This window comes from Ischnura elegans, chromosome 7, assembly GCF_921293095.1.
Source record: "Ischnura elegans chromosome 7, ioIscEleg1.1, whole genome shotgun sequence".
NCBI classification, from domain to species: domain Eukaryota; kingdom Metazoa; phylum Arthropoda; class Insecta; order Odonata; family Coenagrionidae; genus Ischnura; species Ischnura elegans.
In genome coordinates, this window is record NC_060252.1 from 15238744 (window position 1) to 15262892 (window position 24149).

Genomic DNA, 24149 nt, shown 5'->3' on the forward strand with positions numbered 1-24149 from the left:
TCGTCAGGTGCTGCTGTGATACTCTATTGTGGAAACTACTACAACCCGATCGCGCTTCTTGAAAAACTTAGCAAAGTCTCTTTGCCAGACTTTACAAACCCATATTTCTAATCAACCACTGTTTTTCAGCTTTATTGTATACCTATTATGCAATTACGTATCAGACTACAAGCCATTCTTGCAGTTATCGGCCACTATTTTCTAGCTTGACTAAGTCTGCAAATTTGTTGATTATGTGTCATGATGCCGTAAGAGTGGACCAGAACAAAATGAAAATATTTATGGGAAAGAAAGTGCTGGAATTTATAGTCGATGAGAACGTTCGCTTGGCACTCAGAGCCGTAGTGGCGGTAGTCATGAGACATTTTTGCATGATTTTTTCAACTCCGAGGGGAAACTCGGGGCAGCAGATTTTTTGTTTATCCGTCAGATAACAACTTTACAATTAACTTGCACAAATATGGATACGATGCAGAGCGGAGCACTCTCACTTTTTCACTTCTAGAAAAAAATTTCTTCGCTAAAGTGAAAGTCAAATAAATTACTCCTGTTACAAAATCAATTACTTACAAAATGTCTAATAATTTACTTCTTACGAATTTACAACAAAAAAAATAATTTAAACGCCTTGAAAATGGAATAGAGTGCCGAAACCTGGATGGAAATTATGCCACTTCTTACTCTCGTTGTGAGAGAACACTCTCAAGAGTGTTTGTACTTCCCGCCCCACCATTTCATCCACAAACAGTTACTCGTTTCTGCGAGCGACAGAGGCGCACTCATCCCGATAGCAGGCGCCACCAGCCCGCGGACCGCGGAAACTACTCGCAGCGGTCATACCTCACCCTTCCCCTCCCCCGCTTCTACGACCCCGCCTACTTCAACATCCGCATCAGGAGGGACAAGGGAAACGCAGTCGGCAACACACCGACAGTGATCCCAGCACCGCGAGACCACGACCCACCGAAGGAACATCGCCCGCACCGACAACCACGAGGAGCGGACTGCACACACTACAGGTGAGCCCCAGTGCATCGCATACAACTGGCCCTACCCTCCGTAATGCGCAAGTGACTGATTTGCAGAGAGGGATTTCGGCGATAGTGTGTTTTAATCGGTACCGTTGGAGAAACAGGTCTTTTAGAGAAGGCATGACTCCCGCTCGACAAGTCTTGAGTTCCTGACCTAATAACTCTTTTAGGCTTACTCTATAGCCTTGAAATTTTCAATTTTCCTCGAGTGAGCCCTTGTCAGTGTTGTTCGGCATCTTAAACATGAAAATTTTACGTGAGCAGTTCCTCAAAGGTAAAATTTTTATCAGAGAAAATGCTGAAGCAAAATTTTCATTATTGAAATTCAAATTAATATTGACAAGGCATATGATGGGAAAATTTCAAGGTGATAGAGTTAGCTTTAATTATGTAAAACGTCAACGAAAACAACACAAAAAACGATCTGTCCAGCGGAAAAAATGCTCGGTGAGCCAGTGCGTACCCGCGGCCTGCCTGATTTTCCCTTCGGTACCCGTGCCTGTTTTGCTCAAATTGACAGCGCGAAGGGAATATTTTCCATATTATGAGTGATTTAAAAAGGGCTTCGTGAATGCTGCAAACAATCAGCATCTTTATGATGCATGATTTCAACCTTTTCAGTCTTTATTTAGGGAGTGTAGAAGACAGGGAGCAAGGCTAAAAAATCGACACTGTCTTGAGTTTGAATCTGGGTGAAGCCTTTGAACACCCTAAAACAAAAACATCCCTCAGTGCGAAGAGCTCCAGGGAAAACACTGACTCTAATTGTGTGGAGTCCACACATTTTTGGCTAAGTCGGGGGATGCTTAAACTCCGACCTATCGAAGCCACCCCTTGGGTTGAAACACTGAATGACAGAATGACTGATTTGTTTAAATGCTGACTAACTCCACGGCTAGTTTGCCATTTTAAAGTAGAATTCAGATACGAAGCAGCCTCTAGTATATAATTAATATAGAGTGGTTAATGACAACGAGACACTGATAGTGACGCACATAGCACATTTAGAATTCTAAGGGGAAATAGATCGATTGATCATCGGAGATAGATCTTAGCTGAAGCATTGTCAAGAGCGATTTTTAAGTCATGAGTTGATGGTTGTAAAATCGCATAATAAAGTGAGAATAGTGTTTCATTCTACCAAGTAGGCGGAGCTTTAATTTGATAGGAGACTATATGACAGATAATCTTCAGGGGTTTCTTCAGGGCTTTCGCTTGGATAGTGAAGGTTAAAGTGTTAAAATCTTTCCCTCGATTTAAAAAAAAGCTCAATACTCCAGCATTGTATTTAATTCGCAAGCGGTGAAGATTTTCGGCGCTCTTTCTGAGAGCTGAATCGCTTACACTAAAACGCTTAATAAGCAAGGGTAGAAACGTCCCTTCATTTGGGGCAGGAAAATTCCAAGGACGAAATAACCAGCGGAGGGTAAGCATAGCAGCCTAACCCTGATAGGGTTTTTCTTAATATTTCTCAACGTGTATGCAAATATTGAACGAAATAAATTATACCTATGGCCGGATAAATCCCTAAAGGCACTGTAACAAAAGCGCTTCATTTTATTTTCGATTCATTTGTGAATTACACATCAGGACAAACTTAAAAGCTAACATTGTAAATGAATGGGGCAACAAAAAAAGAAATACAAATTTTATGTAAAGAAAAGTTATCATTAAATCGATTATTCTTAAATCGATCTTTTATCCTGGATCCTAAGCGGTGTCCAAAGGAATATCGGCAGAATGATGCCGCTAGAAGGCTTTTCATCAACCCTTACATCATCCTTAACTTCCTATTTCGCTCTGAACCAAGCGGGTGAGCCTCTATTCTAGAAGCAACCTAAACAGAATTATTAGTGGACTTTTTCTGGGGTGGCAGTGATTTTTGTCTACGATTGCTCTGGATGAAAACAGCATAAGCATTCTCTCCCCGAAGAAGCATGAGTTCTCCAATGTACAGTGCTCTACAGTGTTCTACAACAGTGCTCCTAAATTTTTTGCTGCAACTGGTGCCTCACATGCAGTGAAAATAGAAAGTGCTTTCCACAAAAAATTTATGTCCACCGACCATGCAATTGTCATTAACAAACAATGATACACGGTATCTAAGGTATGGTCAATTGCAATCGGTGTGGGAAAAATTCAGTATTTTCCATTACGAATGAGACAAAAGTTTCCAACGGGTGAATCCGTAGCACGTGCGAAGCAGCTGTTATCCATTTATTTTAGTATAAATTACATTACATATTTTCTGTGTTTAACGCAATTTTATGATACCAAAACGCAAAATATTTTTTGATTCGACCGAACGTTCATAACTGACGCATAAAAATGAAAGTAAGCACTACCATAGCAGACAAATTCTCTAAAGAATTGGTGGGGAAAAATCGTCTTCCCTCTGCGATGCGATGTACGAAAAATTTAATGTGATTGAGGTTTTATGGTATAAAGGGCTAAATACGAATTGAGCTGAATAAAAGCAGACGGAATAATAGGGTGCTTTAATATGTACGTAGAGTCGTTATCGTCAATTCATACCCATTGCATTCTCCTTGTTATGAGATGTGTCATGCTTGCATATCCTTAAAAATTTATGATTAACCGGTGTTATTTCCACTCTCAGTAAAAAAGACCTTGACCAGCTTGTAAAAACTCCAGTGGCCAAAAGGAAGACGCCATAGCCCATAAGAGCAGCCGATGGATGGATGTACATTGTACAACTCCCAAGGACAAGACTAAAACCTACATTTAACATCTTACTCCGCCGGATATGCATTTAGAAACAAAGTCACAATGGAATAAGAGTATGACGGGCGTAGGATAGCGTTCATTGACTGAAGTAAGGCACCAAGAATAGCCACTCAAAAACCCAAAACAAGGGGAAGAGGTCGATCAGAAGGATGAACTCACGCCAAAAGCAAAGGTTTTTACGATCATAACACCAACATGGTAGAGAATTCTTCATTATGAAAAATTATCAAGAATATTTACCATTGATTCGGTTAATCTTCGGAGTTTTAGTTGTCAGGCGGGGCAGTATAAAACAAAATTGCAATTCTGCGAACGTGATCTGATCGGATGATAATAGGCTTTCAGTCCACTCTCAAAATTTTTTAATTCGAAGGTTGATTGTGATAAGTGGGGGTAGACTTCACGCCGAAATAAGCTTTTTTTTCAATATCAAACACTCAGGGCGGAGGGACCATTTCCAATCCCCAGGTTTCTTCGATTTACCACGAAAGCTCTGGCAAGTATACAGCCGTGTCTCAATCATTTAATAAGGATTTAATGGCAGATTTAATTTCAAATTCTTATCTTCGATGTTAATCCAGAATGCTGCAGTTCGTAGCAACCCTGTCATGAGCTGTCCCAGCGCCCGACCATGAGTCAATTTTAATGCATCAGGGATTTCCCATCCTGAGAGCTAAGTGAGGGTCGAAATAGATTTCCCAGACAGGAATTTCAATTTAAAAAATCAGATACATTCAGCTTACTAATACTCTAAAGGGACGATTTGCTATTCGGTAGGAACCACTTGTTTTTGACCTTTCAAAGAGTCGATTTCGAAGAGAGTTGTACGTACTGTAAAATATTCAAAGAAGTTTCCATCGCGATAAACTTGATGATAATCGACGCGACTCGGAAATTTCAGCGCAATAAATGAGAGCACTTTTAAATATTCACAGCTATATTTTTAACAAGAAACCGGTTACGATGCTTTTGCGTCATCGAATAAAAAATTACCCGAACAAAATGCGGTTCGTAAAAAAACCCGCACAAGTACGCTGACTAGCCTCATAAAGTGAGATATTCGTAACTGGTTTCATAGTAACTAATAAACAGAAGGCTATTTCCATTTGTCTCCTATACAGCATCCCTAATTCTCTTGGCATGAACCATTTTTTTAAGTTCACGAACAAACTACTTAGTTTTCTGAAGCAGTAATGTATAAAAATGATTTTTTTTTCAGAAATCGTTCGTAGCTACAGGAAATACCCGCGTAAATCCAAACTCATAACAGTCCGTCAATGATAGCTATCGCTCCTAAAAACATTTAAGCAGAAAATAGGGAGGTGGGAAATCCAGCTCACTTTCTTGGTACCTCTCGTAAAATGGAAGATTTCCATACCGAACGATTATATTACTTCGCAGCATGCGAATAAGAATTTCCCTTGTGAATCACCTGGGGATTTTAGCATTGGTACTGGAGGATGGGCTAAATTTCTTATGCAGTTAAAAAATCAAAAGATATCTTCGACCGGGCAGGTCACGGAACTATTTATGAACCTTATCTCTAGGTATGAAATCGTTAGGGGCTTGAAGTTGGCGGAGATGCGATATATGAATGATAAACTATAACGCACAAATGGTAATTTCCACACTTTCATATAAAAAGCCACTACCAATCATTGGTTTCGGCATTGTATATCATTTTCAGGACCTTTAAAATGACATAGAATGTCGAAACCATGGTCGGTGGTGGGGTTTTATATTAAATCGTGAAAATTACCATTTGTACTTCATATTTTATTATACTACTACATATTTATGGATAATCAGCTCATCCTCCAAGATTAAATCAATGATTCCTAACACCGTAGACGAACCCATTTGCGGCAAGTGCGGTTCTATAAAAATACTTTTGCCTATTCTATCACTAATTATTTGATCTTCACAGCTATTATGAATAAGTTATGGTGACGTTTAATTGGGCTCAACGGCAGCGATCTCTCTAAGGTTAGCTCACAATCGCAATTACGTAGAGAAAGGTTGTTAAAGAGCCTTGTGTTCTATTTACGATTTCAAAATAAGATTCAGAAGATTTACTCAGGAAATTTGCCTCGTATACTCTAAACGTGAAGTTCCTACGACTATCGACTGTAGAATTAAGGAACGGTTGGCCTGAATGTCTAAATTCAAGTTGGCAAATGATTCGCTCTTGAAGCATCTGAATGCAGGATTCTAAAGAAAAAAATCACTTAAAATAAAATAATTAAACTTTATCTATCACAGACTCGAAATTAAAGTCTCGAAGCTATCTTGAACGAATTTTATTCCAGTGCAATTTATATACGGTCATCTCCACAAGCCAGACCTCAAAAGGGGTTTAATACTAGGAGGTTATTAAGCAAGCAGAAAAAACACACACAATGTGATCGAATCGGAATACGCAGACTTGCAGCGGAAAATAAATTGAAGAGTAAAAAACATGAGTGATTCTTTGTTCATAGCACACCAACCGTTAAACTTTCGCCCTAAAAAGTATTCCACCCACGTCCAATAATTGATTTTGGAGATTTTCGGACCCCGCCTCCGCCCTTAGTGAGATATCGTGCGATTTGGCTCGACTCCTCCCTCTAATCTAACGTGAGATTATTCATAATGCGTATTTTCAGCGTTATACGTTCGATTAATCTATGCTTTATTGCACTGGATTTACTATTTAAAAAAACAATTTGTTTGATAATTTTAATTAAGATTTGTTAAGACTAGAATTTAAATAAAAAAACTTAGTAAATTTCACATGTGATTTTAAAAACGACCAATTTCGTCGCTGTGTGACACCGTCAGGTCACCTGACGTCACCTGACGATATCGCACAGCGACAGAACTGGTCGTTAAAATCACATGTGATATTTACTAAGTTTTTCATTTAAAATGAAGCAATTTCACAAAATCACCCCTCAAGCCATCAATTTTATATAGAATATTAGGTTACTTACATCGCAATTTTACACTATTTCTAGTGGAAAAAAATTGCGTGATACTTGCCAGGATCCGTCTCCCCCACGTGAGATTGGGTGAGAATCGGCCCGCCCCCCCAAACGCCTCGCATAATCAATGAATGTCCCGTTAACTGCGTTTCAATCCCGGACGCAGATTGACAATTGCTGATTGACCGGCTATCGTAAGATGTAGGTTCTAATGCCATTAAGTCACATCAATTTTTTACCACCATAAATATCATCTTTAAGTGCATACAGGGTTTGTCCGGAAAGTAATAGGACTGAGTCGATTAAAAAAAAAATTATTGAGTCAATCGTTACAATTCTTTATAGAGTTTGAAAATAGGCTCCTTCTGCGTCGATGCATCGCTGCCAGCGCGATTTCCAAGCATTGAAGGCGTCACAGAAGACATTCTCCGAAATAGCCTCGAGAGCCGAGGTGCATGCTGATTGGATCCCCTATGTAGTCTCAAAATTCTTGCCTTTCATCGGCCATTTCAGGCAAGGAAACAAAAAAAAAGTCTGGGGGCCACATCTGGGCTGTAGGGCGGCTGCGGAAGCGTTGGGATGCCGGCATTGGTTAATTAGCTGTTCACATGAAAGGCGATATGAGCCGCAATTTCTAGTCGTCAGTGAGCACTTTTGGGACCAACTTCGCGCACCCATCTTGCGCATGTTCAAATGTTCCGTCACAACGTCATGAACCAAAGATTTTGATAAATGTAACATCTGGGCAATTAAACGAATGCTTAGTCGACGGTCTGAGTTCAAAACTTTGTGCACACGAGTCAAAATGTCGGTTTTTGCCGAAGTCACAGGTCTTCCAGCATCGTCTTCATCAGCAACCTCTTCCCGGCCCTGCAAAAAGGCCCAGTGCCACCGAAACGCACCACTTCTTGCTAAAGCAACATCTGGGTAAGCCTACTTGATTATAACAAACGTCTCTGTCGCATATTTACCGAGGTTCACTCAGAATTCAATCGCGTACCTCTGCTGTAACGAACGCTGCATTTTCGGCTTGCACCACTCACAGAAACACGTGCAAAAACGTCTGTCCTGACTCTCCAGGTGCTCGCAGACAACTGACCAGCCGCTCGTTCTTTAGCTAGGAACTCCCTCTACCAAATTCAGTCGGTGCAAACACGCTCCGAAGAACAGTCGCGGTGGAAGAAAATCAGTCCTATTACTTTCCGGACAAACCCTGTATACCACTGCATTTATTCTTAGGATAGGGAAAAATTTACGAATGTAAATGAAAGGCTTTGTTAATGGTCTATAGTACATTCGGAGGGGGAAGATAAAGGATCCAGGAAGTATGCTTGTACCCACGTCATAAGTTCCATGCACTCGGAAGTACTACGTAACTCATGACGACGCTAGTGAGCGAAATTTAATTAACTCTTCCGCGATTGTGTCATCGTCTGGAAGTTATTTTTAAAGGAAGAGGAAAAAACACTGCCTTCCGAGAAAAATTTTTTTTGCGGATTTGCTAGCGACACTTTGCCTAATGCCTGCGCTAGGAACTGATAAGCATTAGATTGATGAAATCTTCTCGGGAAATCAGCCGGGTTATGATGGCCATTGCTGCCAACGTTTCGATGGCCTTCTCTGCCATCGTCTTCAGGAAGGCCATCGAAAGGCCATTCGAGGCCACAGAAGGCCATCGAAACGTTGGCAGCAATGGCCATCATCACCCGGCTGATTTCCCGAGAAGATTTCATCAACAGCATTCGCCGGGAAAGAACCAAATCCTTCTTCAAGCATTAGATTGATATTAGCACGTAAGGACATCGACTTAAGGTCCAATTATTTTTCTCTGTAACAAACTTATGACTCCTTCTTTCCCTCACTGCCTTCCTCTCCATCATTTTCCATGCAAAACTTGAGAAATTGAGAATTGAGAAAACATTTTATGGACATTAATGTATTATTTCTATTAGCGTTGGATAATAACCCCATGATAAAAACACAAATGGTAATTTTCACAATATTTAATTTAACATTCAACGACCGACCATGGTTTCAACACTTAGTGTCATTTTCAAGGTTTTCAGTTTCGACACTTTGTGTCATTTTGACCTTGAAAGTGACACAAAGTTTTGAAACTATGGTCGGTCGTTAAGTGTAAAATTAAATAGTGTGTAAATTACCATTTGTGTTTTTATCATGGATATAGCAAACTTCCACCAAATCAAGCCTGAAACGATTTTATACGTTGGATGATAATTTGAGGTTAAATGTTACAATAAATCTCTAACTATTGAATACAACACTACAGAATAACTGAATTACAACTCATGCATAATTTGTGGAAACCAAATACCTAAGATTTTAAGAGAGAAGAGAAGGCATTTAGAAATAAATACTTAGTACGTTATTAGAAGACCCTCAGCCTAAATAACCCTTTACAGAATGCTCGAGGACTGGGAAATCATGAATGAAACTTAATTTATTACACTAGCTTAAGAATTTCCCCACTTTCAAGATGCATTATTCGACATAGCAGTGGCGTAATGATGGGGGATGAGGAGATAGATCCCCCCCCCCCCCCCAAAGCCTCAGACAAATAAAAAAATTATATTAAACTATTGTCTAGTTTTGACATGCAATAACTCCATCTCCTTAAAGTAAAATTTTAAGCGCCAAAACGATGTAAAATGCATTTCCAGTTATGTCGTTTTTCAAAAATTTTCTCGGAACCCCTGTTGCCTGGGATGGGGGTCACCACCCCAGGCCATCCTATCACCCCTCCCCCCAAATCACATGCCTAGTTACGCCACTGAGTCATAACGACCGAAATTAAACATGTAATATTGCTCTTTGACTTGTACGAGTCAAGAGGCCTGTTTACACGATACGAGTTAATGCCTGTTTGCGTGAATGATTTTTGTGGACCGGAACGGAACATGAACGAATGCATTAACCAAATTAGAACAGGTTCTATTTTCCGTACACGCGTTCGCACAAGTCGGGCGGTTAAACGGTGCATTTTCGTGTTCATTCATTCGTTCACACATTTAGACATTATCTTGTAAGGGTTAATGAGCCGTATAAACATGCATTAAGAAAGATATGAAGCCAAAGATAGTTCACAGTTCGGATATAGGTAATTTGTCTCTTAATGATTGTGAAACTACCCCTATGAAAAAATTGTATAAACCTGTTTCAAAATTTTATACAATTTATACGATTGCCATGGCAATGTATAAGATTGTATAAAATTTTGAAAAAGGTTTATACAATTTTTTCATAGGGGTAGTAATTAGACTTACTAAAAATCCTCCAAGATATAACTGTTTTACGGCAACAACTATGAAGGACGGTAAAAGTTACAATCCTAAACTGAAGTTTCCGACATTTCTACATCTACACAATGCCCTGCGAGCAACCTCTAGGCTGTTTGGCAGGGGATGATCAATCACCAGCGTGCAGCATACAAGAGGATTCCCACACGCACACCACACGGTAATAAAAATTTTACGCATACTAATAAAATATGCTTCCACACTCATGCAAAGGCAAAACTTGCCATCCACTCATGAAGGTAACCTATCTACGAAGCTAAAACACGCAAAAACATCCTTTTAGAAATACTAGGATAATTTAAGATAGGTGTCCAATGGGGCATTACTTGTAATGGCCAAGATGATACATGCCATTTAGGTCTTTACCTTTCACTCGTAAGATCCTGACAATGAAGTATGAAGCTACACAGAATTCACAATTCGGATTTACTTTTACTATTAAAAATCGAAAAATTTAGTAATTAGACTTATTCGCGTGCCTGCAACGAGAGAAGGATACAATATATAACTTATTTACGGAAACTGCTGTGAATGAAGGCAAATAAGACTAATAACCGTTTTCACTGTCGGAAGAAAATGTGAGCGGGTAAAATCCAAGTCGTCCTTGCTTGTGGGTGACTCATGCCGCGAATTGGCGGAGTTCGAGAGAAGTGGAAAAGATATAGGAAATACTTACGTACGCACATACATCAAGGAGACTGGGGAAAGGTAGCCAGAAGAATTGAATACCCGACTGTAAACGAGCGAGTCACGCCCCAGGATGGCTTTAATGTCGCAGAATAAGCCGTGTATTCCGAAAATCAGTCTAAATAGAGATGAGTGCGATAAGAAGTTGGATTCCGTGAAAGGATCAACCACGCTCATTTATTCATTACATTTCTTGACACAAACACTTCACCCAAGGCTAACCCGCACGTACATCAAGTCAGATGATTTGTTACGGTGAATTCCATCCTTTGGCGTGTACATATCTTCGCACTTATTCACTTGACTTGAAAAAGCTTTTTATTTTACCAGGCCCGGATTGGACCACAATCCGGTCCACTCTTCCCCCGGGCCAGGGCTCTTTTACAGGATGTGGTTTTAAAAGCATTGTATTGGCACGTATGCCAGTCCGTCATATCTATAAACGAGTCCAGTTAGATTTGGATGCCAGGATTTTAAGTCAAGTCAGGATTTCAGGATGCCAGGATTTTAAGTCAAGTCAGGATATTCTAGTCCCTCCAAGATATAGCAATTTCATGGTAAAACCTTTGAATTAAAGCAGAGGTTCTGATTTTAGAGTCAGAAGGAACTACGATAATAATAATAGCATTAGTCTACGACGGCAATTTTCGGAAAAAATAGATCACAATAGATGGCAGTTTCCTTCATCAAAGAAAACGAAAGGCATCGACTGCGAAATTCATAACATACAAATTATTTGGTTTTAGAATTCCCAGTTTAGACGAATGTCAATGGTCAATTTTAACCCCATTTGAAAAAAGGCCAGATTGGCAGCCATGCGATGCACTCCACGTGACGTCACATGGACCTAGATGCTGTACGAGTAGATAGGAGTTTTACATCGTCTGAGATTACCAATGCATGCATAAGGCACAGAGCTCAGGGAAACATCTATTAATAATCACTTGTTAAAATTGCCTATGGCCGGAAAGTTTCCTTCGTTTGATAGGGTTCCTTAGTTCAGCCCAGCGCTACCGCGTTATCTAAGCCCAGCCCAGCATGGTACTCTACGCTACCACCATGCTCGGCACCTAGCAGCCTGCATCGTAGCGGCGTTCATAGCCTCGTACCCAGGTGGCCTCACACAGGAGCACCCAGACGTCACACAGGCTTTTCCCAGCATTCATACCTAGCCGTCGCGTTTTCGCGCGGTTGAAATTTTTCAATTTACATTTAATCGCGAAAAATAGATATCATTTTTTTCATTATCAATCATTTAAAAATCTGAAAGCGTGAAATATCAATCATTTAAAAATCTAAAAGCGTGAAATATCAATCACTTAAAAACCTTAAAGCGTGAAATACGTACTCCAGGAGTAATAATCTTTCCATTTGGGCAATTATAAAAAATAGGAAACCACCCTATTCATGCATAGTGAGCGGAGAGTAAAAAAAAACCTCAGCAGGAAAAACAAAGGCTAAACATTTTACTTTATTCATAATTAAAATCATGCTTTGATTGGTTTGAAGCTGCTCCACTCTTAATTTCTCTATCAGCTTATCTTTTTACAACGACGTATTTCCTCTCTTTCACATCCTTCTTTCACCGCTCCATATATTTTGTTCGAGGTCTTCCTTTTCCGTTCCTATTTTTTTCATTACAATTACATTGCAGTTTAAGAAGATAAAACTTGAGCAGCAGGATTTTAACTTTACAGAAGGATTGCGAAAAAGATAGATGGACCCATTGAAAGACTTATGAGACGAGTCCTCAATCACGTTCAAGAGGAAAGAGAATGATTGACAGCAATAAAGCAATTAACAGTTATTAAAGACAATTAGCAATTATTAATTAACCCTTGGGCAATGGGAGTTCACGATTTTAGCTGCCAGCCAGAGCAGAAGAGACCCCATGTGCAGGAGGAACCCCCTGCCACAAGGGCTGGTCTGGTAGAGTTAAGCCCCTTAGCGATCGTTATGGCGAGGGAGGGTGCCCACGTGCAAGATATCCAGGTAGCAATAAAAAATTTGGGTAAATGCCGCAGCCAGCATGCAAAACGTATAAAAACTTTCCCGCACTCTAAGGGCTAATAATTAATTAATCAATTAATAAGACAATTAATAATTATTAAGACCAAAAAAGCAAAGGTCATTGGACACGTACTCGGGTATTACACCTTGAAAGAGAAATTTTTTGAAGCAATAATTCTCGTTCTATCGCCCACTACAACTCAAATTCATGGAACGTGGACAGTAAAAAAGAGAGATGAACGGCATCTATAGAGTTTTGAAATTCGGTTGCGGAGAAAAATGCTAAAGATAGAGAGGACCGACCGAATGACAAACGAGGGAGAAGTGGTGAAAATAGGCGAGGAGAGAAAACTGATATGAGAAATGAAAAAGAGGAAGATAATCTGATTGGAGCATATATTACGATGGACTTGCCTTCTTAGTAGAATTATTTAAGTATACCGGGACTAGCCACGGTGATAACTTTTTACGGAGTCACCCGCAATGCACAAATAGTGCGAAAAATCCACAGAGGAAAAATCATTCGCCTTGACCGGGATTCGAACCCGGATCCCTCGATTTCCGGCCGAGTGCTTCAGCCAGTTTAGCTACCGAGGCGTCATTCTCCCCTGTGGAAATTTGTGGACTATACCGGACAAGGTGGTATGGACTGCTGAGCATATGATGCGACTAGCAGTCCAGGTCGTGCGCATGGCGCCACAGCCGGAGAGCAAAGCCCGAACTTAGAACACTAGAGGTGTTCGCTCTGGACTTATTTAAGTATACCGGGACTAGCCACGGTGATAACTTTTTACGGAGTCACCCGCAATGCACAAATAGTGCGAAAATTCTTAGTAGAATATTGAAGGGGAAATGGGTGAAAAACGAGGAAGAAGGCTCCGTCGCATAAAAAATGGATGAAGTTGCAGAAATTTGAAAGAGAGTGCTCAGGAGCGACTGAGATGGAGCCAGCTGAGGTCTCTCGGGAATGGATCCGCGAGGAAAAAGGCATGGAATAAGTTACACTGGACGGCAAAATATAATTTTTTCTCGAGCCCTGGTACCATTCCTGCTCATTCCTACGTAAAATGACCTCATGAATTCGAATATGACATTCGTTTTCCTCCATCACCCACCATTTTCGGGGGGCAGCCCCCCCTCTGATTTCATCGCTTTTGCAATAATTTGTAGGAATGAAAAGGATTGTATTAACATTTATATTTCTTACTAGGTTTTTGAGAGGTGAAAATTTCTAAAACATGATAATTAATGATAAGGATGTAGATTTGGGGGGATTAGTTTCCGTTAATGATTTAAAAACCCATCAGAAGATATTTATCCTAAGACATTGGTGAATGCCTAAGTAGCTTGATGTATGTACCTCATTCTCCTCATAAAGTTCGACATTAAATTATCTTCAAAGCTACCGATATTATGATCACCTGACTTAGTCCCCGACAGTCAAATTGTCAACTGTAGTAAAAGAGTATAATTGCATAGTAATTGGCGACGTTTGTCAAGCAGAATATGACAGAGCACTCAGCAGAGTATCCGAAGTTTGGAACACTATATCGACTACTTATATCCTACACACCCGTCACTAGCTCCTCCTGCCTCCGCGACTGTTTCCGCCAAGCTGTTTGCGAGTCCGACCGGACGACAAATATTGACGCAACACATATGCTCACGAGGGCATATCAAGTGTCGCGGAGGTTTTCCTCAAATGTGATCGTTCAAGACTTCGAATTCTATACCATTTCAGTCTGCTAAGCTAAAAATCAAAGTATCTACTAAAAACTTTCGATTTCAACAGCAACTGTGTACAATTATTATACATTTAATTTGAATGTATCCGATCATCAATTTTCACAAAGTAATTTGCAGGATTTGTAAAAAAAAAGAGAAAATATTTCATTGAAATAGGAGAAGACATATCATTTTCATTGAGTTTTATTTATTCCGAAATGACCAGAAGTATACAGTATTTTTTTCCGTGGCAACATCCGATCCCAATACCGAGCAGATAGCTTTTTTTGTTCTTAGTAAGAGGAATGTAACTAAAAATCAAAAAGGGTTCAAATGCGTACAGGCAATAGCAGTTCTATACCATAGAAAGCCGTGTGGGAGACTTTTCAACAAAACAAGGGTGTATTCATAATATGTGAAAAATAAACTCCAACAGAGAAAGTAAAATAAGTCAAAGAATTCAATTTGCGCGGTTAGTTAATGGGGGAAGAAAAATCATCCAAATTTACCTATACCCTTTTGCCTCTTCTCTTTTCCATAGGAATCGGAACTTAATAGAACGCCTAGTGACAATTTTCGCAGCGATAGTTATTTTGAGCTGTCAATTTCGGGAGCCGCTTCGTTAAGTACTTAGTCTTCCGATGTTTCGTGTCCATTGCGAAGTCGCGTTTTATGAAATATATATGTTTTTAAATTTGCTCCTAAGGATGATGTAACCTGAAACGGACGTGAAAGCTAGGGAAATTATGAGTTTAGCGCAGCGGATACCGAACATTATTACAGGTAAACAATCGTAAGTAGTGAATTTAAAAATGACATAAGGCCCCAGAGGCAGTATTTTCCTTCTCGCTACGACGTGTTGATATGCTTTTTAAGGATGTCAACTTCAAAAGCAGCTTTATCCTCCATAAATAACGATAGAGGAAACGAAAACAAGGAGCTCACATCGCGAGACTAATCTCTCGTCGCTTATGGGTTCACGGTTTACTTAAACCCGCAATAAATAGGAACATCATTCGGAGAGGAAATCAAATTGGTAAACGTCAAGCTTAGCCTAATGCACAGCCGAAGCAAAAACGTCACATTTAAAATATGCCGAGCAAAATATTGCTCGCTATCACTGCAGTACATGGTCTTCTTACGTCACGTAAGGGTCACGCGTCCATCACTGACGACTGTTATAGTACGCAAAACAAAGCATTGTTGAGCAAAGCGGCGCTCGCACTTACTTACAATTAATAGATTCAGTAGTATCAATTCGTGCTAAGAATAATTATACTGTAAAAAGGTAACTGGGGAAGGCGAGATGTAGTGCAAGGGCATCTTGACTTAACAATAAAGAGTTGAACGCTGTGGTTGAGAAGGAAATTGCCACGGCAACCGACGCGGCAGTAATCGGAAATGAAGAACTTAATAATAAAGAGATTATACTTTTCCACAAATATCACTCATAGTCCTGAGGACGATGGACGAGTCGGACATCGAAACTTCGGCAGTAATGCAGTTCCTGACGCGGTGGCGATCCCGAGAATTCTCCATGCAATCTACCACAACTGGTAACCAGACAAAATTGTTGAACTAGCTCATTCATTCGTCAGTGAACGGGCAAGATAACAGTTACCGATGTAAAAGACACCACGTTAGCGGAGCCGGAGGGGAAACACCGTAGCGGCCGCTGCCGTCTGCGATGTGTTGCACGTATGTAGTGAGCTCGGAGGAATACCGATGCGGTACCGATTAGTCAGCGGAGCAGACGGAGAGGTCTTCGGGAAGCGAGCGACGCCTTGTACGGCGACGGTGATGTGTCGCGGGAAGTTGAGAGGGCCGTGGAAGTATCAGGCAATGAATGCAACGGGAAATGCGAAGACCAATGTGTTGGGTCAAGAAACAACAGAGGAGCGCTCTAACTCTGGCGGTAGGAATACAAACCTCAAAGTAAACATAAACAAACCAGAAGAAAACTGTGGACGGCATATGAACCCTTAGCTTCAATACTGCCATGGAAAATGGAAAAGGAGGATAAATTGGCTCGTTCACCAACAGGTAATTAATCATCATCATCACTGGTCAACAATCCTAGGATTGGTTTGACGCAGCTCTCCACTCAGTTCTCCTATCAGCTAATCTTTTCACACCTACGTATTTCTTCTCTTTCACATCTCTCTTCACTTGTTCCATATATTTTGTTCGAGGTCTTCCTTTTCCATTCTTGCCTTCCACTTGTCCTTCGACGATTGTCTTCATCAGGCCATCATGAGGTAATTAATATTCGCAAGGAATACAGTTGGAATTTATGTCAATTTAGATAAACTAGACAGAAAAAATTCAGTGACTGTTATATATTAGCGAAGGTTTCAGGTCGATGGTATCGCACTCATCACTCCAATTAGAAAAATCGTTCAGCGGGGCAATCATTTTTCGCCTTAACCCTTATATTGCCAGTCCATTTTAGGTGTGATGTACGAAGACTGCCAAGGCTATTTTCCAGAATTAGCAACATTTCAGATTTAAAAATTGTTCAGCTACTTAATTTTAATTAATGCGTATAGATTTTTCCCAATTCTTAAGATATATTTACATCTTATAACCATAGACAGATTATGAGGGTTTGCATAAATTACAGCCGTTGAAAAGGCCACAATCACGAAAAAAAAGTGAAATAATTCGGGCCGATAAATCGGCCCCTGGCAGTTTTCGCTCAACCAGCGAGGGCCGATATATCGGCCCGGTGGCAGTAAAAGGGTTAAGAGACATGTATTTTCCCGTTTCTCCACCCGTTGCCGATTTCTCAGAGCATTTTCAGGCTTATAGTAATTAATATTTTCCGTATACTTCTATAAAATTTGATATTTTCGTAATTGCGTCTATTCCGTTTCCATAACAGTCGTATGATAGCTTAAGTCGCCTGCATAAGGATATTCAAAACAAAAAGACATGATATCTACACGTGCGTCGCCCAACACTACGCTGTAGCTGGTTGGTAAATAATTTTTAAATGATATTGCGGTCCTACGTTTTCAAGTGAACTCTCGAAGTCACGCTGACTTGTTTATTTTCTATTTCGAGAACGCCCTTAGTCGTGAAACGCTAAGAGTGAACTCAGTGAGGGAAGTTGCTGCATAGGAATAAACGATTTCCGGCGCCAAAGGGGATAGTAATATTAAACTATGGCGAATATCATCATGACTTAACCAGCCGTGAGTTTAAGGTGACAGATACCACATAACCACTAAGGGTGACTTGAATCCGCTGACACTCATCAAGCAACGCTACATCATTCAACGCTGACGCCGACTTCAAAGAGTTTACGTCAAGGTACGGGATAAGGAGGAAAATAGGCAATTGCGAGGAAATATTTTCATTTTCATAGAGAGAAAATTATTTTTAAAATTCAACGCAAATTTAAAAAAAACAATATGATAAATGTGGTATATTCGTCTTCACAATATACTACTCACGAACTGCTTCCCATGAGACCTGGAATTCATTATCACTGAACAAACCTCACACTGGGAGGTTCACACAACATAGAGGAATAAGCGTCAGAGGATAACGAAACAACTTATTTCAAATCAATTTTTTCCGCATTGGGACCATAATTCTCAATGGAACCAACATAAAAAATATAGCCACTCTATTACAAATATCGTACAGAAGGATTAATTCATACTCATTCAACACGACCATTAATCCTGATAAGTGAGTGCCGAGCTCATCCTGAAAAATACGTTATAATACGAGTACAATATAAGTTAATATAAACTATCACAAATTCATACCAATTTCTTTTCCTCGATGCCAAATCGATCGACTATTCTGTATATGAATTTGGCAGCTCTTGAAGGACAACACTCCTTCCAAATTTCCTAGTCAAGGCAGGCCAGGGAATTTTTAGCACAATTTTTTGTATGTTTCTGTATGATTGGACTAGTTCTGCCAAGGTATGTGTGTGTGTGCATAGGTAAAGGGTTCAAGAAAAAAGATATAATTACAAATTCGCACATTCATACGGATTTATTTATCTCATCGCTGAATCATTTACCCTGATTTATGATTGGGGTATTCCGAGGCTTCGCCCGGATTCCCCGGCCCTCCTACACTTTACCCACGAGTTAATCACGCCATACGATGATTTCAAGAATACAATCGCAAAATTTTCGGCTTAACAATTAAGTACGAACGCAGAATTTTCCGAAACACCCCTTCACTACTGCGATAACGAGCAACCAATCAGATCACTCTACGAGTTGAGGGAGCTATTTTCCCTCAATAATTCTAAAGTTCGGGAGATATTTGAGGATGGACGGGCTATGGACTTCTGAGAACGGCGAAGAAACGCAACTTCCAACAACTGCAGGACTTGAGGGGGCGAGTGTGATATTTACGAGCGAAATCAAAAGTCGGATAATTCCAGTGACGGCGATCGAGGAAGCAAGGGAGGGCGGCGAGAGAACAGGAATCGTAGCGAGCAAAAGGTCGGACTTCCCGCCTTCGGCCGACGGGGGAATCCCAAGAGGGGTCAAACCAGTCTCAGCGGCGCCGCACTCTTCACCAGCAGATCGAGGAAGAAAGGAGTAGAAGAGGCAACCGGAGCGCAAATATCTACGCGAAGCCAATACTCTCATCTCTGCGGCCAATTGGATAAATTATTATAAAAACTGTAAAAAAAATTACAAATTTAATCTTCCTGTTAATAATGTGAATTCACCAATGTTATTAATTTGGTATATAAGTTTCTGCTATCACTAACAACACACTCCACACGCAGCAGAAATATATTGCAGAAAAGTTTCTTGGGTTTTCCACCGGTTGATGCCGTTCATGTCTCCCGACGTTTCGATCCGCGACTTGCTGATCATCCTCAGGGGATCTTCCGAATAAAATATTTTATCATTCATTTTTTTCATCATTCATTCATTTTTTTATCATTCATTCATTTTACCATTCGGAAGACCCCCTGAGGATGATCAGCGGATCGAAACGTCGGGAGACATGGAAAACATCAACCGGTGGAAAACCCGAGAAACTTTTCTGCAACTGATACGCCGGGAAAACCTAAGATCATACAGCAGAAATATATGCTCAAAAAATGTATTGTATAGTTAACTGCCTGGATGTGGTGAGCTTGGTTTACCGGTACGGCTGAAACGCGCGCTAAATCATGCTCTAACAAATATCCACGCGCGAGATAACCTTAACTTGATAACTGCAAGTTAATAGATAGCTCCCTAGCATCGGCCTGTATTACGGTTCGACTATCGAATTTGGATAGCAAAATAAATCTACAGACCTTTATCTGAAATCTGAGCACAGTGACTGGAAAGCTCTGAGGCTGTCGACGCGCCGAAAACGGCCCGAAAAATCCACGATATCATGACGCCTTGTGGTGGCTGAAAAGACATCAGCAAAGAGAGAGTCTCGCTTGTCATCACACGGAGTCGCCCGCCACCTCTCCCGACCTTCTGCAGCCATATCCGACGTCCACTCTTATGTATGTACACTCACGTCACGATGCAGCTCGGACGACAGAGCCTCTGATTTGGAGAACACGACGTGATGTCCTGCTCTGCATTGCACAAGATGTACCTACTCGACCCCTATTTCACAAGTACGATCTGTACGCCTCACGACGAAATTAACAGGATCACTGGTTTCCCACGGTGTGCTCCACGGTTTTCATCTCGCAGACGCGGAGATTTTTTGGACATTGCTTCGTCCATCCTTTTAAAAGTTAAAGCCCAACAATCCTCGGCTCTTTGCTCCAAGAAAAGGCAGGCGCAGATCCTACACCCGTTTTTTTCTCCCCTCTTCTCTCATTCCATTCAAGCCCCTCCCTCACCAAATTATTCTCGTGATCTCGTTAGAAACAATTGGCCTCATTTCTCGGTCGCCTCAAAAATAACCAATCACTTACACTTCATATTTCCATATTCCAGTAAAAAATCTTTACTTCGGCACACACATAAATGAATACTAGACCTAATTAGAACCACTCCTATTCATATTCATCATAAATTATTTGGATCAGCTGTTACAGAAACATCTAATCTCTGTCATACGCATTTGAATAACGTAAGTGCCATCAATTTCGTTTGTATTTCAAGGAAAAATGAACCGAGACTAAAATACCTTCAAAGACTTGGAGCTAATATTTATTTTCTTTATCATAAGTATACATTTACCTTTTTCCTCGGGGTTTTCATTTTTCGCGAGAAAGTCTGCACGCAAGACAGCGAGGGTAAACGACACTGAGCTCACCGTCAAAAGTGCGTCAAAACTGTAAGTCTTGTTTGCATGGCGCCTTTCCTCGCTCTGAAGGGTCTTCTTTGTCCGAAACACAGATGTCAACTTCACAAATTTATCGGCCTCCACGAGCAACTTTTCAGATGATATTTTCACATACTAAGCTCACAGCATACCTCATAGCAAACATTTCCATGTAACGAATTGAAAATTCATACGATCACCTCGACCGTTGTCTGAAGAACAAAGATTCATATCACTCACTTGATATAAATCAACCTCCGCCACGGCTTTTTCAAGCATCCTCCGCTGACCCACATTAGCCATGAGTGTCATGGACACCTTCGCTGAAGCAGATTTTGAATGAAAAAAATCACCCACCGTAGCAAGTTAGCGCTCACTTTCACCAAATCGGACGCCGCTAAAAAAAAATACGATGAAAATTCACGGGCAGAGATAAACGTAACAAGACGTGCCATGATAGACGACAAGAAAACTTGACGCGTTGCGATGCCGGGCACATAATTTTTAGAAGTAAGTAAGAGATTCTGGACTCAGTCAGAATAAACGGATGGAAAGAGTAAGACGGTTTTCGAAATGCATCGTGTCCAACCAAACACTCCCAAATTGACATCTCCATCGTAAATGTCGTTTTCATCGTAAATTTTTTTGTGTGTAATAAGTACCTAACTTGCGATTAGATCATCAATTAACAAATGGGCTGCAATGATTGCCCATTAAACTTACATAATTTTTTCGTAACCTTCAATGCGAACCATCTCGCAGTTTTGAAAAGAGGACCTTTTTTTAATGAAATTTTCCAAGCACTTGTATAAAATTTGAATTCATTAGCTGCAAATATTTGAGAAATACCATAAAAAATAGATAAATAAATACATAGATAATAAAACAGATTCCGTGGTTCAATCGAATTTCCGAAAATTTTCAACGTTACGGCTAAATGTCCTAAAAAATATTGTCAACAATTGAGTCCAACAGATAATGTGTTGTTGAAGGAGGATTCCGCAGAGTGGTCGACGCGGAGGACAACCCGGAAGCCTAGCTGCGCCACATCATGGGTTTTTTTTAATCACGGTAAAACTTAAATGCTAATTTCTGGAACACAAATCATTTTGCGTGTCTCCTCCTATCAGAATCAACTGCCAAAAAGTCTCAGTTTCAATTCATAGCATCGCCTCGTGAATTTCTCACGATAACAGTTACGCCACAACGCATAAGAGGATCGTGGGTGAGGCAGGGGCCGAAGCGGACGTGGGAGAGGCAGCAAGGCCTCCACCCGATTACCAAGGCAATTCATCGTTGGTCGTCAAGGAGCACAACACGTCGCATTGAAATTCCCGTCGCCAAGGCATGAATTACTTTCTTTTTCGCGTGGAAAATAGCCAGATGACAGAGCAGGAGGGCAAACGTTTACGCATGCTATCTTCTTCCGCGATATCTCTTCTTTCTTACGCACAGGGAGAAAGATATTTCCAATAAGTCTGGAGATTTCAACGATCGAATACGCTAAAGACTAGGGATGAGTCGATTCCAAATGTCGATTCTCGATTCCACCGATTCTAGGGCACGGAATCGGAGTCGAGAATCGATCGCCTCAATACGAATCCAATTCCATCTATTCCAAGAAGATAAATATTTTGAAAATAGACTATTTTCTTGGAGCATAATGGCCGCCACTCACCTGGGCCATGGTGCACTGTACATTATTAACTTGACAATTTATGTCTAAAAAAATAAGTTTTTATTATTTTATTAAAGCTGGGAATATCTTATTGTGATACTAATTCGCTATTTTTAATAAATATTCTTTTTGAGCCACTAGATTGTTTTTGTTATTTTATTCAATCCAATTCTTAAATTTGAATGGAGGCAATGATACAAAAAAAGCAATACTCACACCTGTTACAATGAATAAGAATCAAGAATCGGGAATCGATTTGAAACAATCGGAATCGATTCATCCCTTCTGAAGACGATAGCAGCCAATGCTCAAAAGCTCGTCAAACAGCCAAACGATCACGCAGAGGTATGAGACGTGGATGGCCAAATCACAACCAATAGACTCCCGGTACTCACAGAACAGGAAAACAAAGAACAGCTCGTGCTAATAAAAATTACTGGTAATTTTCCACATAAATGTTTACCGCAAACCCGGTTTCAATACATTTCTTATCTTTATCAGGGGAATACATCTCAAACATGTTGTTTAAATATATTAGATATCAAGCATAAAAATTCAACGTAACCATTTTCTACAAGTATTCCATTTAAATGAAGGCGTTAAAGTAAAAATATTTGAAAGCGTGGTGTGTCGAAGATGTGAGCCCATTGTGCCATTCATGACTATAGCTTAATCCTCGGCAGATCACGGTAAAAAATGAAAAATGATGACCGTATTCGTGAAATATAACTTGCATCATTTGTAGAATTAACTTATGATTAATAAATACGATACTTGGATAATAACAGACTTTGCAATCTCGTCACAACGTGCCTGACATATTGGAAACGCTGCAATTTTTATCGTAACAACTCATCCCGAATCTGGCCGTCCTGCGCTGCACTCCTTAACGTCCTATCCTACCTCAAAGCATCAGTGGAAGAGGATTCCCCGTGGATTGCGACATAGAAACTTAAAATACCCTCTGGGACGCATAAAAAAACGGGCGCCAGTCATGCACTCGGGAATATTTCCTCACAGATCTCAGTTTTCGCGGAAAGTCTCCTCCAATGCGGTGTGTCACCGCTCATTACAGACGACAAGAGTGAAACGAGAGGCGTGGTTTGTCAAGAGTAGTCGTCGGACACCAGCAAGAGTGCGCGCCAAAAGAAATGCGTAATGTGTGCACAGAAAATGACGTCAATTGACACTCTCCAGAATCGAAGCTAACGTCGACAAGCCACAAAGCGACGAAGACGGATGATACACAATGAAAACATGTAAATTCCATTCTCAAGACATTTTTTAAACTGTTTTTTTTTAACTGAACCAAGCTTCAATTTAAAAAAAAGTTGGCCTTTCTACCCAATATTTTTTAAATAATTTTATTTAATTATAGTAATATTTCTATTGGCACTCAAAGAGAATCCAAGTCTGTGTGTCTACAATCTAGATGACAACTTGATTGCAAATGTCGTTTTGACTACTGATTCATCATAAAAATTTAATTCAAGCACCTCAACATCCTATTCCCGATTTATCAGCACCTTAATGCTGTCGCAGGAGTCAATACGTAAGTTTAATTAAATGGCGCTACATTTGAAGTGAACTCAAGGAAAATGAGAGAATATAACAAAGTATACATCATCTTATAGCTACGAGGCCTAGTTTTTATTTTTAACGATATGAAACCCGGAAAACGATGATAAATCTGGAAGGATTTAAGGATGTCATATATAAAATT

General features: G+C 40.3%; 1 protein-coding gene across 1 annotated transcript in view; it reads left to right on the forward strand.

Moving 5' to 3' along the window:
* Window positions 1-894: 894 nt before the first annotated feature.
* LOC124162403 overlaps window positions 895-24149 on the forward strand; it is a 56806-nt gene continuing 33551 nt past the window's right edge. The window contains exon 1 of the mRNA XM_046538925.1: window positions 895-1019. The gene's annotated coding sequence lies outside the window, so the exon portion shown is untranslated. The remainder of the gene's footprint in view (window positions 1020-24149) is intronic.